The following is a 14,993-nucleotide window of genomic DNA, read 5'->3' as shown; positions in this document are numbered from 1 at the left end:
TCTCCCTCCTCTGCTAAAATACTCTCTGTGCAAAGTGTAAATTACTTAACTCAATCTCTTAGGAGGTTGATCCATCCATGTGCTCCTAGACCTAGATATTACTGGATAGGAAGTCTCTCAGTCTCTCGGTTCTTGGCTCCTCTGTCCCTTGTTGGAATTTTACATGTAACTCGGTTATGAAACAAGAACATCTGTCTGTCTATTTCCTCAGAGCACCATTTTCTTGATAATTAGCTTTTCAGGAGAAGAACTGATTGCAGGGTTTCCAGATGCACTCCTCTCTTCCTGTCTTCTGGCTCGAACTCATGTCCGTACCAGCTCCTCACACACAGATAGAGCCAACCAAATTGTACCTTTTCTACCTTAAATGGCCTCCCAGCATTCTTTTGGCTTCCTCCTCTGCTGGCTATGTAGTGCTGTTCTCTGGGCAGGCTAAGCAGTATAGCCTTTTTCCCAACTTGTTAACACTGTGAGTGCTGAGTGCTGGATGTTGGTCCTTGCAGAAATGTATCATTCACAGGAGAGCACACAGGGGTTTTTGACGTATTTTTTATATTCCTTCACATTGGCTGTGGCAGTCTCTGTTGGGTTCAAAACCTGTTTTTGATAGTACCAAAAACACATCACTTAGATCCAGATGCAGCTTGGTCCACATTGTAAGGCTCCAACACATGATAAGCTTGTGGGAGCAGGAACCTGGTTTATAATAACTTGCAACACATGTATTAAAAAAATACCTCACACAGATTGGAATGGCAACTGTTCAGATGTGGCTTCAGTCCTCTTGAAGTTTCACCAGCCTTCAGCAGAATAAAGTATTTTCAGCAATGAGGGCTGCCAAAGGAGAATGAAAGGTGCATATATATTTGGGTAAGCTTTTTGGATGTTAACAGAGCAGCTATTGTGATGCCTCCTTCTATGTGCACTAAATATCTACTTTCAAGTCAATACAAATATTTTCTTTTTCACTGAATATCTGATTTTATCAATTTGAATTTTTTCAGACATTCTACTTCCAGAGGATAAAAATAATTGGGATGAACTGAGCCCCATCTGAACTCAGCAGAGGAGACGGGATGAATCAAACCCCCCCCCCCAAAAAAAAAAAAAAAAACAAACCAAAAAACCCAACTTGAAAGATGTTTGTGGTCTCTATGTACTGAAAAAAAAAAATTTATATATGGCAGCATGGTGAGCATTTAACATAATTCTGATCCTTGTATTATAGGTCTTATATTTTAATAAGCAAAATAATTCTTAAATGTTAACTTTAATTCATAAAAAACGTCTGTTTAAGAGCATCTAGAGGCTAAAGGGGCCAATTTTCCAATGGGTTACATGCCTAACTTCAGGAATTAGCAAGTTTAGTCATTCCCTTTAAAAAATGAATTTTTTAAATTTATATTTTGCTTTTAAGGCAATAAAAAGTGGATTACATTCAGGTACTGTAAGTTTGAACCTAAGGCAATGGAGAGTAAAGTGACACAAGGAGCAGCAGTAGGATTTGAAGCCTGGCTTTCAGCTCACTGCTGTAACCACTAAGCTAATTTGAGCATTTACCATAGCTGCTTATTGTCACTAAGGGGGTCATTTTCCATCGCTTATCGCGTGCGATAGCTTGCCAGGGGCGGAGTCGGGGTGGAGTCAGGGCAGTGAGGGGAGGAGTCGGGGAGGCGAGTAGGCGGACGCTGCAATGTCTTCGCTGGCGGCGATAAGGTAAGCACCATTATCGTCGCCAGTAGAGCGCCCAATAGCGCCACCTTTCACAGTGGCGCTATTGGGTACGAAATCCGGCAGCGATAGCACCGCGGTAGTGTGATGGGTGCCGGCTTTCGCAGGCCCGCCCACCCCTCCCCTTCGTCCCCCATTTTCGCTGGATTCACCATTCTGCGTTAGAATGGTGAATCCAGACCTAAGTGCCTAACTTTAAGTTTCTAAAAGTGGACAGTTCTGGGTGCAGAGTTCGGACAGGGAAAAATGCTTCGGTATCTATCATTGATTTTTAACACTAGGCAGTTAACTTACGTTCCTATATTTAGGACGTCATAACTACATAAGAGCATAACATTTGCCATACTGGGTCAGACCAAAGGTCCATCAATCCTAGTATCCTGTTTGCAACAGTGGCCAAGCCAGGTCACAAGCACCTGGCAGGATCCCAAGGTAGATTCCAAGCTGCTTATCCCAGGGATAAGTGGATTTCTGCAACTCTACCTTAATAATGGTTTATGGACTTTTCCAAATCTTTTTTAAACACAACTACTCTAATAACTTTCACCACATTATCTAGCAATGAATTTCAGAGCTTAAGTATTCGATGAGTAAATATTTTCTCTTATTAGTTTTAAATGTATCACCTAGTAACTTCATTGTGTGCCTCCTAGTTTTTGTACTCTTTGAAAGACTAAACAATTGATTAATGTTCCACTACACTTATTTTAGACCTCTGTCAAAACTCCCTTCAGCTGTCTCTTCTCCAGGCTGAAGAGTCCTAACCCCTTTAGCCTTTCCTCATAGGGGAATCGTTCCATCCCCTTTATCATTTTGGTTGCCCGTTTCTGTACCTTTTCTAATTATGCAATACCTTTTTTGAGATGTGATAAACAGAACTGCACACAATAATCAAGATGAGTTTGCACCATGGAGCAATACAGATACATTATGATATTTTCTGTTTTGTTTTCCATTTCTTTCCTATTTGCTTTCTTGGCTGCTGCTGCACGTTGAGCAGAATATTTTAACTTATTTTCAACGATGACATCTAGATCCTTTTCTTGAGTGATGATCTTAATATGGAACCTTGCGTTGTGTAGTCATAATTTGGGTTTCTCTTCCCTAAGTGCATCACTTTGCACTTGTCCAGATTAAATTTAATTTGCCATTTGCATGCCCAGTCTCCCAGTTTTGCAAGGTTCTCTTACAATTTCTACAATCCTCTTGTGATAGAGGAAGAACTTTGAATAATTTTGTGTCATTGGCAAATTTGATCACATCATTCGTTGTTCCCATTTCCAGCTCAATATAAATACATTGAAAAGCAGTGGTTCCAGAATGGATCCCTGGGGCACGCCACCATTCTCCATTGTGAGAATACTGTGTGCAGTTCTGGTCGCCCTATCTCAAAAAAGATATAGCAGAATTAGAAAAGGTGCAGAGAAGGGTAGCAAAAATGATAAAGGAGATGGAATGGCTTCCTCATGAAGGAAGACTGAGCAGATTAGGGTTCTTCAGCTTGCAGAGATGTTGACTGAGAGAGAATATGATAAGAGGTTTATAAAATCATGAGTGGGTTTGGAACAGTTATTTACCCTTTCCAGTAGTACTAAGACTGGAAATACTCCATTAAATTAGCTTGTAGCACGCAATCCGCGGCTTCCAACTACCACGTTAAATAAAGCGGCCACTGATTGGTGGAAGCTGGGGTTGAAATTCCTGGGACAGTTATGGGAGCAGGAGACTGCTGGTATGAAATCATTCCAGGATTTGAGGGAGAAACATGAGGTGCCGAGAGAATCTGAACCCTTTTATCAAAGGCTAATGGAGGAGCTCGAAGGATATAGGAGAAAAGGATGGGAATGAAGGGTGCTTAATCCTAACGAGCAAATGATAGTAAAGGAAGACATGCCCAGGAGGGATTCATAAGTTACCAGGTTTTGAAAGCATAGCTTTTTTAGTTATTAGTTTTAACTATTATTTGATGTGTCTGCTGTTTGGAAATATTTTATTGGTATTTGGAACTCTAAAAATGTTTGTGAGTTTTTAATTATTGGATATGGATATTATTCATCAGCTGTTTGAAATATTTATTCTTTTCATTAGAATGTTTTTACTATTATAACTGATGTTTTATATGTTTTAATTTTCTTTTTTGATGTTTTATGAGGAATGGTAATGTTTCTATTTTCCACTTTTGCACTATATACAGTCTGGCTTATTGTGGTTTCCAGTACAGTTTTTGTCTGCATAATTTTATTTTTCTTTATGATCTCTTTACTCTGTATTTAGTCCGGGTCTGATAGTTTTGCATGTATGACCAAGGTGCAGTATTCTGCTAACATGAGTTGTCTTTGTAGGGATCTGTCATAGTCTGGCTTTTTTCTCTTTTCCCAATATTGGTGTTCTCTAGGACTAGGTGTAATATTTGCTGTATTGTCTTTTCAAAGGTAGGATTATTCTCTTTACTCGTTGCTTTCTGATGCCCTGCCCACATCCAACAAAGTTACAATAGGCATAATACCATCTGGCAAGAGTGGCCAACTCTGGTCCTCATGAGCAACCGAAAAGTCTAGTTTTCAGATTATCCACAAGGAATATGCATGAAATAGATTTGCATGCACTACCTCCTCTATATGCAAAGATACCTGAAAATATTTCAGTAGAATCTTGAAAACCAGACCCGTTTGTGGCTGATAAGGACTGGAGTTGGCCACCACTGTCATTTGGTTTCCTAATGTCTTTTTTGCAGGGTTTTCTGGCTGGCATCCCAGCAGTGCATATAACTATAATTTGCATGTTGTTGTAAGTGACATTTTGTACCTCATAAGATTGTACTCTGTCTTTTTACATATACAGCTCTTAACTGTGTGTGGGGAGGGTGGGACTCAGGCGGTGGGTGCAAGACTGTTGTTATACTTGAACTTGGTTTGTGGGCCCTTGGGTCGTGAAGAGAGCTGACTCCACCCACAGGGAGGAGCTCTGTGGGGACTCTCCATGACAGGCGGGGTCTCAGTAATGATGGACACAGGAGTCATAGATATATTTATTATACAGCAAAGAGAAACCCGAAGAGCGGGTTTGTAAACTCAATCATTGAGTAGGAAGACCTGAGATGGATTCTCCTGTAGTGGTCCGCAGAGCGGGGGTAACCCAGGAAATACTTCCATCTTGGTAGTTCTTGTGTGTAGTGGCTCTGGTAGTGGTCTGCAGCGTGGGGTAGGCCGGAGGTAGATGTTGGCAGCAGGCACAAGACAGCGTGGATCTGGTAGTGGTCCGCAGCGCGAGCGAGGTAACTCAAGGGATCCGCACAGCAAGAGAGAAGCAGAGTTGTAGATTAGGTCTAGTACTCACTCCGTAGAGTTGCAGTAGAGGTATCATTGTAGCAGAAGCGGAGACCCAGAGCAGGAACACTGAAGGGTCGTCCCGTAGAAGTAGCGAGAGGTACTCACTAAGCTGGTGAAGGTGAGATCGCAGAGCAGAGAAGGCTCTCCGAGGAGCGGATAGCCCTGAATGCAGTAAGGCCGCCGAGGAGCGGGTACCCGAGTCACTCAGAGTGGAACGCAGGAACAGCGAGGTGAAGTGTCTCTGAGAAAGGAATTGAGCAAAATGGAATCCTTGCTAACTCGTTGGTAGGAAGGTCCGATAGGCTTAAGTATATAGGAAGTGACGTCATGCGGAGGGGACGCCCCTGATGTTCCCGCCATGACGTGGATAATAATTCCAATAATTCCCAAACCACTTAAAATCACTGAAGGGCCTCTGGGTCCAGCCTCACACTGCCACTTACCTACAAAATTAAGAAAAGATCCCTGGGTCTGTCCCCTACCTCCCTCAGTCCCTCATGCATATGTGGGTCAGATTGAATTTGTTATCATTGCTTGCAGACGGCAAACTGGCCCTGCCTGCCAATGAGCAGCATCTGGGGCCGGATGTATTGAGAGTTTGGCCTGGAGGCCACTTTGAACTTCAGAAGGGGGACAGGGAGTTAGGACCTAGAGGCCAACACTTTCAACATTTGGGGATGGAGGTGACTACTGTGTGAAATCTGCTGGTGGTATTGATGAGGAATCAGGGTCCAGCAGTAGCATTTTCTTTTTAACATCATGTAGGAGAGGTAATCCCCACTCTAACCAGCATGTTCACTTTGGGCTGGTTAGTGCAGAGGAATTTAAGCTGCCCTACATGGCAGCATGAACATGATGCACTCTTTAACATGGTCTTGTTAACGCTGCCATGTTTGCACATCTCATTATCTTAGTATCTTAGGATTTAAGTCCCACTTTAATGCCTGAGTTATAATATTCGGACAATGCATTTTCAAGCAGGTTAGTACAAGGACCCTTTCATCATTTGATTCTGATGATCAGTAACATGTCTGACTTTATTATTGACATAGGGGGTCATTTTCAAAGGAGTTACGCATGTAAATGTGACATACTATCGTAGCAATTTTCAAAAGCTATTTACTCGAGTAAAGTGCACTTACTTGAGTAAATCCTATGGACAATTCAATAGCATATATTGTAGCAATTTTGAAAAGCCCACTTACTTGAGTAAAGTGTATTTACTCGAGCAAAAACCAGTTTTGCTCGAGTAAATGCTTTTTAAAATCTACCCCATCGCATTCTGCCTAGGTTTTCTCCACAGAAGACCTCTTTTTCTATAAACGTTCCTTAATGCCTGCTTTCCAAGTTGTCTCTGTGCTACAGTATGCAGCTAGCATGTGAGATATTTGCAGCCAGAGTTCCAGAGCAGAGGCAGTTCTACCTCTGCTTTCCTATTCTAAATACATAATTGCTTACCCCTGATAAGCTAAGCCTACATGAACCCTGCACCTCAGTCCAACTCACAGGTCCAAGGCAAAACATCAAAGGCCCTGTTTACTTAGCATTTTTCCCATAGACAAAAAAATGGAAGGAAGCCTTTAGTAAATGACTCTCCAAGCCAGCTGTTACATCGAATTAGAAACTGTATGTTAATTTTGTACAATAGACTCCATTTAAATACTGTCCACTTACTGGACCGCAACAAAGAGCAGATTTATGGCCTATGCTGATATGTCATAAACCAGTTTATTGTATCATAATTGTTACTTTCCTGAGGAATGTATTCATTCAACTTCATGGGGGGGAAAGCACATACATGCAACCAAACCTTTACTGGGGATTTGAATTTGCGAGGAAAATGGATTAGTACTTAATTGGTTTATGTTAGGAGCTGCTCACTACATTCCAAATGAAATTCCTCTGACAACTTGCAAAATGATTAAAAGTGACTTGTGCAAGAGATAAAACCTTAATTGCTAAAGCCAAGAAATATAAAAAGCTAAAATAAAAACAGGTGCATGCTGTACAGTACAGGCGGAAGTCTTTCCCTTTTTTCACGCAAGTAGAAATCTGGATTAAAGGTATCATCTACAAAAAGTAAAGTAGATTTCTGGAATTTGTTTCAACATTATTGTAAAAAAAAAAAAAAAAATGTAGCAACATGAGCTCATTATTCTTGAGTCGCTGGATCCATGCTGTCAATGTAAAGTATTTTTTTAAATACATTTTGTAAGGCATTTCAAGAGTTAAACATGTTTGTAAGACTCCTAAGAGATTTCTCTTTCTGGAATAAGCACAAATATTTAAATTAGTAGTAAATAAATACCTCTTTATAGAAGAAAAAAAGATTTCCAGATATTTTTTCTACATTTTATTTCAAGGGAACACACTACATGCTCCATCCAGGGTTGGATTTAAGATCTGGGCACCCCCAATGGTGCCTCTTTGAAACGTGCTGGCACATGGCCCTACACCAAGCAGAAGCAGGCTCCTCTTTGGCTTGGATATTTGGCACCTTCAAAATTTGGCACCATAGGCAGTTCCCTATGTTGTCTATGCCTAATCCAGATCCGGCTTCATCAATCATAAATTATCTCCTTTCACGGGGAAGTTCAGAGCCTTTAGAGACTGCTGAGCACTTTTCCAACTCATTGTAATATTAGGGAAACCACAGATTCGTACCGTGGGGACAGGATTCACCTGTAAGACTGAAGGGATAATACTCAGCCTCAAGAAAAAAACAGCCCACACAAAGTGTGGATTCCAAAACAAAACTAAAATGTACTAAATATTTTAAAGTCCAAAAGTAAAAATAGCAATAATGCTTCCAATAATTAAAGGTTAAAAAAAAAGCAGGCATAATCCTTTTCTAGTTCACAGTCTCAAAATACAATTCCTCATGCACTTTGGCTATTATACCCTTCAGGACCGCTTTAACCGCTTATGGGGCCCTTAACAAACTTTTATGTATGAACTCCCTTGTGTTTTTCCCAGACTGATCTCACCCCATGTAAGGATCAGAGAAATGATTTGCATAATATAAGTATTACAAAATCAAATAATATATCTATAAATAGAACAGTAATGTTGCTTTCTCATATTTATTCACTTCTTTTTACACCGGGTCCTAAAATAACAAATCATCTCCTATTAGGAAAACAGAACAACTCAGGCTTTCTACAGATTTTCTACACAGAAACAACCTGCCTAGCTGAATACCTCACCTCAGTCAAACATGCAGAGAACATAGCGAGGCCTTCACTAAATACATAAAAAAGAGACCATAAAGTAAGTAGAAATGTGCAGACAAAAACTGAACAGGAAATGACAACAAGGCAGGCTTTGTATGCAGTGCAACAATGGAAAAACAGAAACATCAACATGTCTCATAAACATCAAATAATACAATCAAAAAATATAAAACATCAATCATAATAGTAAACTATACTAATCATAAAATAAAGATGTCAAAACAGCTGATGAATGAAACATTATCCAATGATTAAAAATTCATACACATTTTTTAAAAATTTCCAATATTTCAAAAGAGCACACATATAAAAAAAATCCAGTAATTAAAAATAAGCATAAAAAAAAAATCCCCCACTCTCCATACATGTCACCCTGAGCTTGTCATAGGGGGAGGGACAAACTTTCTCCTCCTTCCTTCACTTCCTCACACATACATGCTCTCTCTCTCTCACACACACACACTTTAAGTGGGACATATGCATGATACCGAATTCTTGCTCTTCCTAATCTCTGCTTGGTTGTACCCTCCCCTCTCCTCCCCGTCCAATCCAAATCCCTTGTCTCCCCTCCCCATATACTATCCCCCACCCAGACCCCAGGTCCTGGTCCCCTCCCTTTTGCAGATCACACTCAATTGTGCAGTCCCCATTCAAGTCCCCTGCTCAACCCCACCTTATCCCTGAGCCCCTGTTCCCTCCTCCAGGCATTTTTTCTTTCTCGATATATTCCTGAATTTCTGTTCGCTTACTCAGATTCAACCACCAGCCCAATTCCTGCTCACCATCATATCCCAGAGTCTCAAGCTTCCCCTCCCCAGGCCTCTCTTTCTCCCCCATCTATTTTACTCTCTCACAGTGTCGGAGATGATGGTTCATGTCACAAGTCACAGTCATGATTGGGGGGGAGAGATGAAAAAACTCTCCTGGACTGTCCTCTTCCTTTAGACACTAGTTGCAGCTAAGGAGTGGGGTCCCAGCAGTTCCACGCTGCTGATGCATCCACATGATCTTGTCGGCTCTAAGCTCCCTGCTCCCATATACTGCAAAAGGCTTTCAATCAGCAGTCAGGCTTGCCGTTCTGGCCTGAACTGTGATCTTGGATGCACCACAGTCCAGGCAGAAGCAGCCTCTTGCTACCCTCCCTCCAGCTCCCTCATCAACCACTCACCAAATGACTTTACTGAGTCACATTTTATAGGCCTGGGACCACTGGCTCAACCTTTAAGGCAGTGGTTCTCAACCTTTTTTTCTGTTGGGGCACACCTGACAGATTGGTTCTCACATGCGTGACACATTGAACATGAGATTGTCACAGGGCTAAATGTAAACATACACTCTGCATCCAAGGACCCCCCCATCTCCTCCCTCCAACAATGGGTGCAAAGCAGATCTAGGACATTCCCTGTACAACTGGCCATACAAAAAGATATTCTGGTGTCACCACAGTAACACCAACACAAATTCTCTCTACTACCAGGTGCAATAGCCCTTCTTAAGAAAAGACAACAGTTCACTACCAATGGATATCCTACTGAGAAAACACAACAAACAAGACTGATACAAATGCCTATGTGCTAGTAAAATACCTCACCTTGGTCACACATCAAAACCAACCTTCACCAAATACAGAAAGACCACATATTACAAAGTCCATAGAGATAGAAACTGGAATGGAAACCCAAAAAAGCCACTCTGCATGCAGTGTAAAACTAGAGAAATGGAAACTGAAATATAGCACCTTACATAATCCCAGGATCTGCAATAATGCACACAAACTAATACATAAAAGTTATGCCTGTACTATGGAATACACTCAAGCAGTAATAACAAAATCTATGAAATGGCAACACTACAAATATTAAACCAGGCCCTAAACACCAATATACCTCCTATTAGGAAAACAGAACAAGCTAAGCTTCTATAGAGCCCTACACAGAACCACATGCTTTGCCCAACACCCTTACCTGGGTCACACATGCAGAACACAGACAGGCCCTGACCAAATACAGAATAAAGAGACCATAAGACTAATGTTTTTGTTTTTCCACTGTTTGCACTGCAGTACAGAGTTTGGCTCTTGCTGTTTCCAGTTCAGTTTTTGTATGCACATTTCTTTTATATAATTTAAAAGAAATATAAATAATAATTGTGAAACTATACTAATAAAGAGAACAAATGTTTCAAAACAACTGATGGAGTAACATCCAATAATTAAAAACTCATAAAAAGTATTAAAAATTCTCCAAACACCAATAGAATATTTCAAACAGCAGACATAATTAAAATGGCAGTCAATCAAGAAAAATTAGCTTAAAAAGCCACCTTAATTTACCCTCTCCAGCAACTCTCCTACTTCTTTTCATTGCAGGCCAGTAGCAGTCACCAGAAGTCACTTAGGACTCATGACCAGTCTTTCTGTCTCTTACACAAACGCACACACACACATACATCAGTTTCCACCCCACGACCAGTTTCTGTCTCTCACATACCAGTCATCCCCCCCAACCAGTTTCTCACTCTTTCACACTCACACCAGTCACCTCCCTACCAGTCTCCCACTCTCTCACTGTTGAGGCTCATCATCTAATGTTCTGTTTTTTTCCAGGCTCACGCGGCTCCTCAGGCCGACACTGCTGCTACTTTTGAATGCAGCATGGCACTTTTGTCTTCCCACGCCCCCACTACATCACTTCCTCTTCCGGGCCATGGGGGCAGGAAGAAGAAAAGGTCATAATGCAGTTGCCAGCTGCTACTGACATTGGTGCCATTCCCGTCCGAGCTTGAGCATACTGACAGCCTGGGCACCAACAGCAGCAATAGAAGGATGCCTGCCTCTCTCGCTGAGCTAAAAGGAGATCGACAGAAGAGCAGCCGGGCCAATGAGAGCGTGCTTGGGGACACACTGGTGTGTTGTGACACACTGGTTGAGAATCGCTGCTTTAAGGGATAGAAACCCTTTAACTCCTGAATGACCACTACTCCCCTGGAACTTCCTATTGTAGAGTCCCCTTGGGGTCTCCACTAGATGTCCTTAGTCCCAGCCCTTGAGTAGTCCGCTGCAGAGGGACAAACCATTCATTACTGCATCTCCCCCAGTGTTTGTCTGGAATTGGACGTTCCTTAGGCACAAGAGGGGGCTAGTTTAGGAGACAGTAGGGCAAAAGTAGTTTGCTTTCAGAAGGGAAGGTGTGTTTCATGTGTGCTCTCTGAGTTAGGCCCCCACTCTGACACCAGAGCAGAGAAGCCCATGCCTTGCCAGTTCCTCTAATAAGGCTGGAAGGATGAGGGATATTTAAGAAGCTTTTTACAGTTTTCCTGGTTTTCTACATTTTTGACCTGTTCCATTCCTGGCAGGCTGAATCCCCTGCTCAGGGTGGTCAGGAGGGACTGCATAAGAGGAGGATGCAGCACCCTGTGTGGGAACAGACCCTGTTTCAAATTTTTCAAGTTGTATTTTTCCACCAATGGGGAAAGGGAGATTTTTTTTCTGCCGCCTTCTTTTCCCCTGAACTGGAGACTTTGGTAGCTGTTTCCAGTATAGGCATTCCTCCTGGGAGGTCAGCTTCTGTCTTTTGAAGAAGAATCATCAAGGGGAAAACATCAGGAGACCCCCCAACTGGAGTTTTCTACCCTGGGCTACAGGAAACTGCATGGTTAAGTTCGGGATTGCAACGTGGAACTCAGGTACTGTAGGAAGGGATTCATTCACTGTTAGGATTTGCCATCCACCTTGGGATAATCATCCTTCCTTACCATGGAGGACACCCATGTTCCAAGCCTCTGCCTGAAGGGACACATCCACAGAGATAGAGAGCAATCAAATCCTGTCTCATGTAAATCTGGACACTTTATGTTTTGTATCTATTGATTCTTTTACAAGGAAATACACTAAACTTTCATTTAAACACCGTCCAGTGAATCCTGCCTGATTTGTAAGTGTGCCCAAAGATCTATGGTAACACAACACATGGGAGGAGAACACTACTGCCTGGGCCTAGAAGGTTAGCCTTCACCCCCCACAGAGAAGACCCACACCTTGGGGATACAGGAAAGGGGAAGGAAGAAGAGGTGAGAAGACACCCCCAGTTATAAATTCTTTTATGGCCCTTCAGGATTTGTGCCATCCGCTAAGAAAGGGTTACACTATTGTTAGAATTTTTTTTCACTTTAAAATAAAGCAGGGCCTAGGCCATAGTTGTAGTATCATTATAACTAACCTTCATGCTATTGGTGGGCATATCATGCATTAATACCTTCTAAGAACCATGTGACAGCATTCATTGTGATCACATTTTGTAACCGAATTCAAATTCATTTTCTGGCCCAAAGTAATGCATTAATGAACTAATTCTGCCAAATTGACTACACAAAAATGTTTACATGTTTTGATTTGATATTGTAAGACAGGGCTATTAGCCAGGAATCTAGCCAGGTGGTAGAAGTAATCTCTTCCTATAGAATTAGAAAGCATTCCTTCTAGACAATGTAAGGTAAATTTTAAAAGCCTAAATCATGAGATGTGTGCACAAGTCGGGGCTCATGTGCGCCCACCAAATTATAAAAGCCGTCCAGATGTGACGGATCTCCCACTGTGCGCACATCTCTCTTGATTTCAAAAAACGGATGCGGTCTGGGTGTTTCAGGACATGGCCAAGAGATGTACGTCTAAATACTTACGCGCCCTGTCATGCGCCCAGGACCATTGCCATGTAGGTTTACTTCTGTTATGGAAGAAGTATAAGTTGCAAAAAAACAAAACAAAACAACAAAAAAGCTGTTTTGGAGGGGTTTTAAAGGGTCTAGCGTAACTGGGGGAATGCAGGCTATTAAATCAGAGGGTTTGGAGGACTTAGCTCAACATTGGCCAAACGTGGTGTATGAATTGATGAAATAAACTGGTCATGGCATGGACACTTCCTGGTTTTAAAACACCTTGACTTAATGGTAGAAATGGGATTTACGTGGCTAGGTGCTGGGCCCACTTAAAATTAGGCACCACATGCATGCACACTGAGACTATTTTACAACGTGCGCATATGGGCACGAATCTTATAAATTGCTTGTGTCACCTGGGCGTGCACCGACAGATATGTGCCGATGTGCGCCTGCGCGCCACTTTGAAAGTTACCATCCCTTTGTCTCCAACAGAATTGCAATCAATTTATTTTGAAGTATAAATTCACAGAAGAGGCAAATATTAAAAACCCAATATACACTTTTCTTTTTCTATTGATGAACAATCTCTATGAAAATCAACTATTCAGAAGGGAAAAAATATTCTGATACATAGAACAAAAATTTTATGTAATAACTTAGTAGTTGGAATCTGAAGATCTCCATACCCAGATATCCCTCTATCAGTTCCTTGGGTCTTAAGGTAGTTATTAATTTTATTCAGGAAATCCACACAGTACTTCTCTAGAAAAACCATACACTAAAGACAGTTACAATAGCTTCCCAGGATAATGCCATTGCAATGGGCTCACCACCGAGTATTTCCACAGACTCAGTGACTCTACTGTAGCTTCAGAAACTGCAATGCAGACTAACCCCACTGGTTACACTATGACTCAAGAATCCCCGTAGCTTATCACCTATGGGCGGATTTTAAAAGGCCCGCGCGCGAAATCCTTCCGGATTTACGCGCGCAGGGCCCTCGCACGCCAAATCCTCCGGATTTACGCGCGCAGGGCCCTCGCACGCCGGCGCGCCTATTTTGCATAGGCCGCCGGCACGCGTAAGCCCCGGGACGAGTGTAAATCCCAGGGCTTCAAAAAGGGGAGGGAGGGGGGCATGTCCGGGGCGTTCCCGAAACGATGCGGCGTTTCGGGGACAGGCCTGGGGGCGTGGCGCTGGCCCGGGGGCATGGTCAAGGCCTCCGGACCAGCCCCGGGACCGGAGGATGGAGCGGGGCTGCCGGCCGATGTGCGCCAAAGTTAGGGGGGGGTTTTTAGATAGGGCCGGAGGGGTGGGTTGGGGGAGGGCGAAGAAAAGTTCCCTCCAAGGCAGCTCCGAAATCGGAGCTGCCTCGGAGGAACAGGCAGGCCGTGCTGGGCTCGGCGCGCGCAGGTTGCACAAATGTGCACCCCCTTGCGCGCGCCGACCCCGGATTTTATAAGATACGCGCGGCTACGCGCGTATCTTATAAAATCCAGCGTACTTTTGTTTGCACCTGGTGCGCGAACAAAAGTACGCGATCGCGTAGTTTTTAAAGATCTACCCATATGTCAACCACTGTGTCATCTATGTCACATCACCATTTATAATAGTGAACAACTCAGTTTAGAGTAATTTATATTTGTCCTCTCCTAATTCTAGATTCTATTGACCTCTGGTATAATACTGATCTTATGATCAAGTGCTGGATCCTCAAAATATAGATAGCTTTAACCAACATTCTGAAGACATTCTGTTTTGCAAAACAGATAGCTCCCATTGCTTCTTTAAAATGATACCCAGGACCTTGGTTCATACTCACCTATAGGAACAGTCCCTTGGGATGAGAAACAATCCTTTTCTCATTTCTCTTTTTTCTTTCTCTCTCTTTCTTTTCTCTCACAACCTCTGCTGACAGAGCAATTTTTGCTAGCAATTATAATAAAATTATTATCCCATGTGCATATCTGTGTTTGCTCACTGGGTCTTCATGTGACCCTGAGCTCTCTAAACTTCATCATTTTGACAGAAACATTTCCATTCA

The 14,993-nt window shown here is 42.4% G+C and overlaps 1 protein-coding gene across 1 annotated transcript in view; it reads right to left on the bottom strand.

Annotated features, from left to right (window-relative positions):
• Positions 1–14,993, bottom strand: part of ADAMTS16 (ADAM metallopeptidase with thrombospondin type 1 motif 16) — an 806,542-nt gene that overhangs the window by 593,524 nt on the left and 198,025 nt on the right.

Source organism: Rhinatrema bivittatum, chromosome 2, assembly GCF_901001135.1.
Source record: "Rhinatrema bivittatum chromosome 2, aRhiBiv1.1, whole genome shotgun sequence".
Taxonomy (NCBI): domain Eukaryota; kingdom Metazoa; phylum Chordata; class Amphibia; order Gymnophiona; family Rhinatrematidae; genus Rhinatrema; species Rhinatrema bivittatum.
The sequence above is the reverse complement of the archived record's forward strand: the minus strand, read 5'-3'. Positions and strand labels throughout refer to the sequence as shown.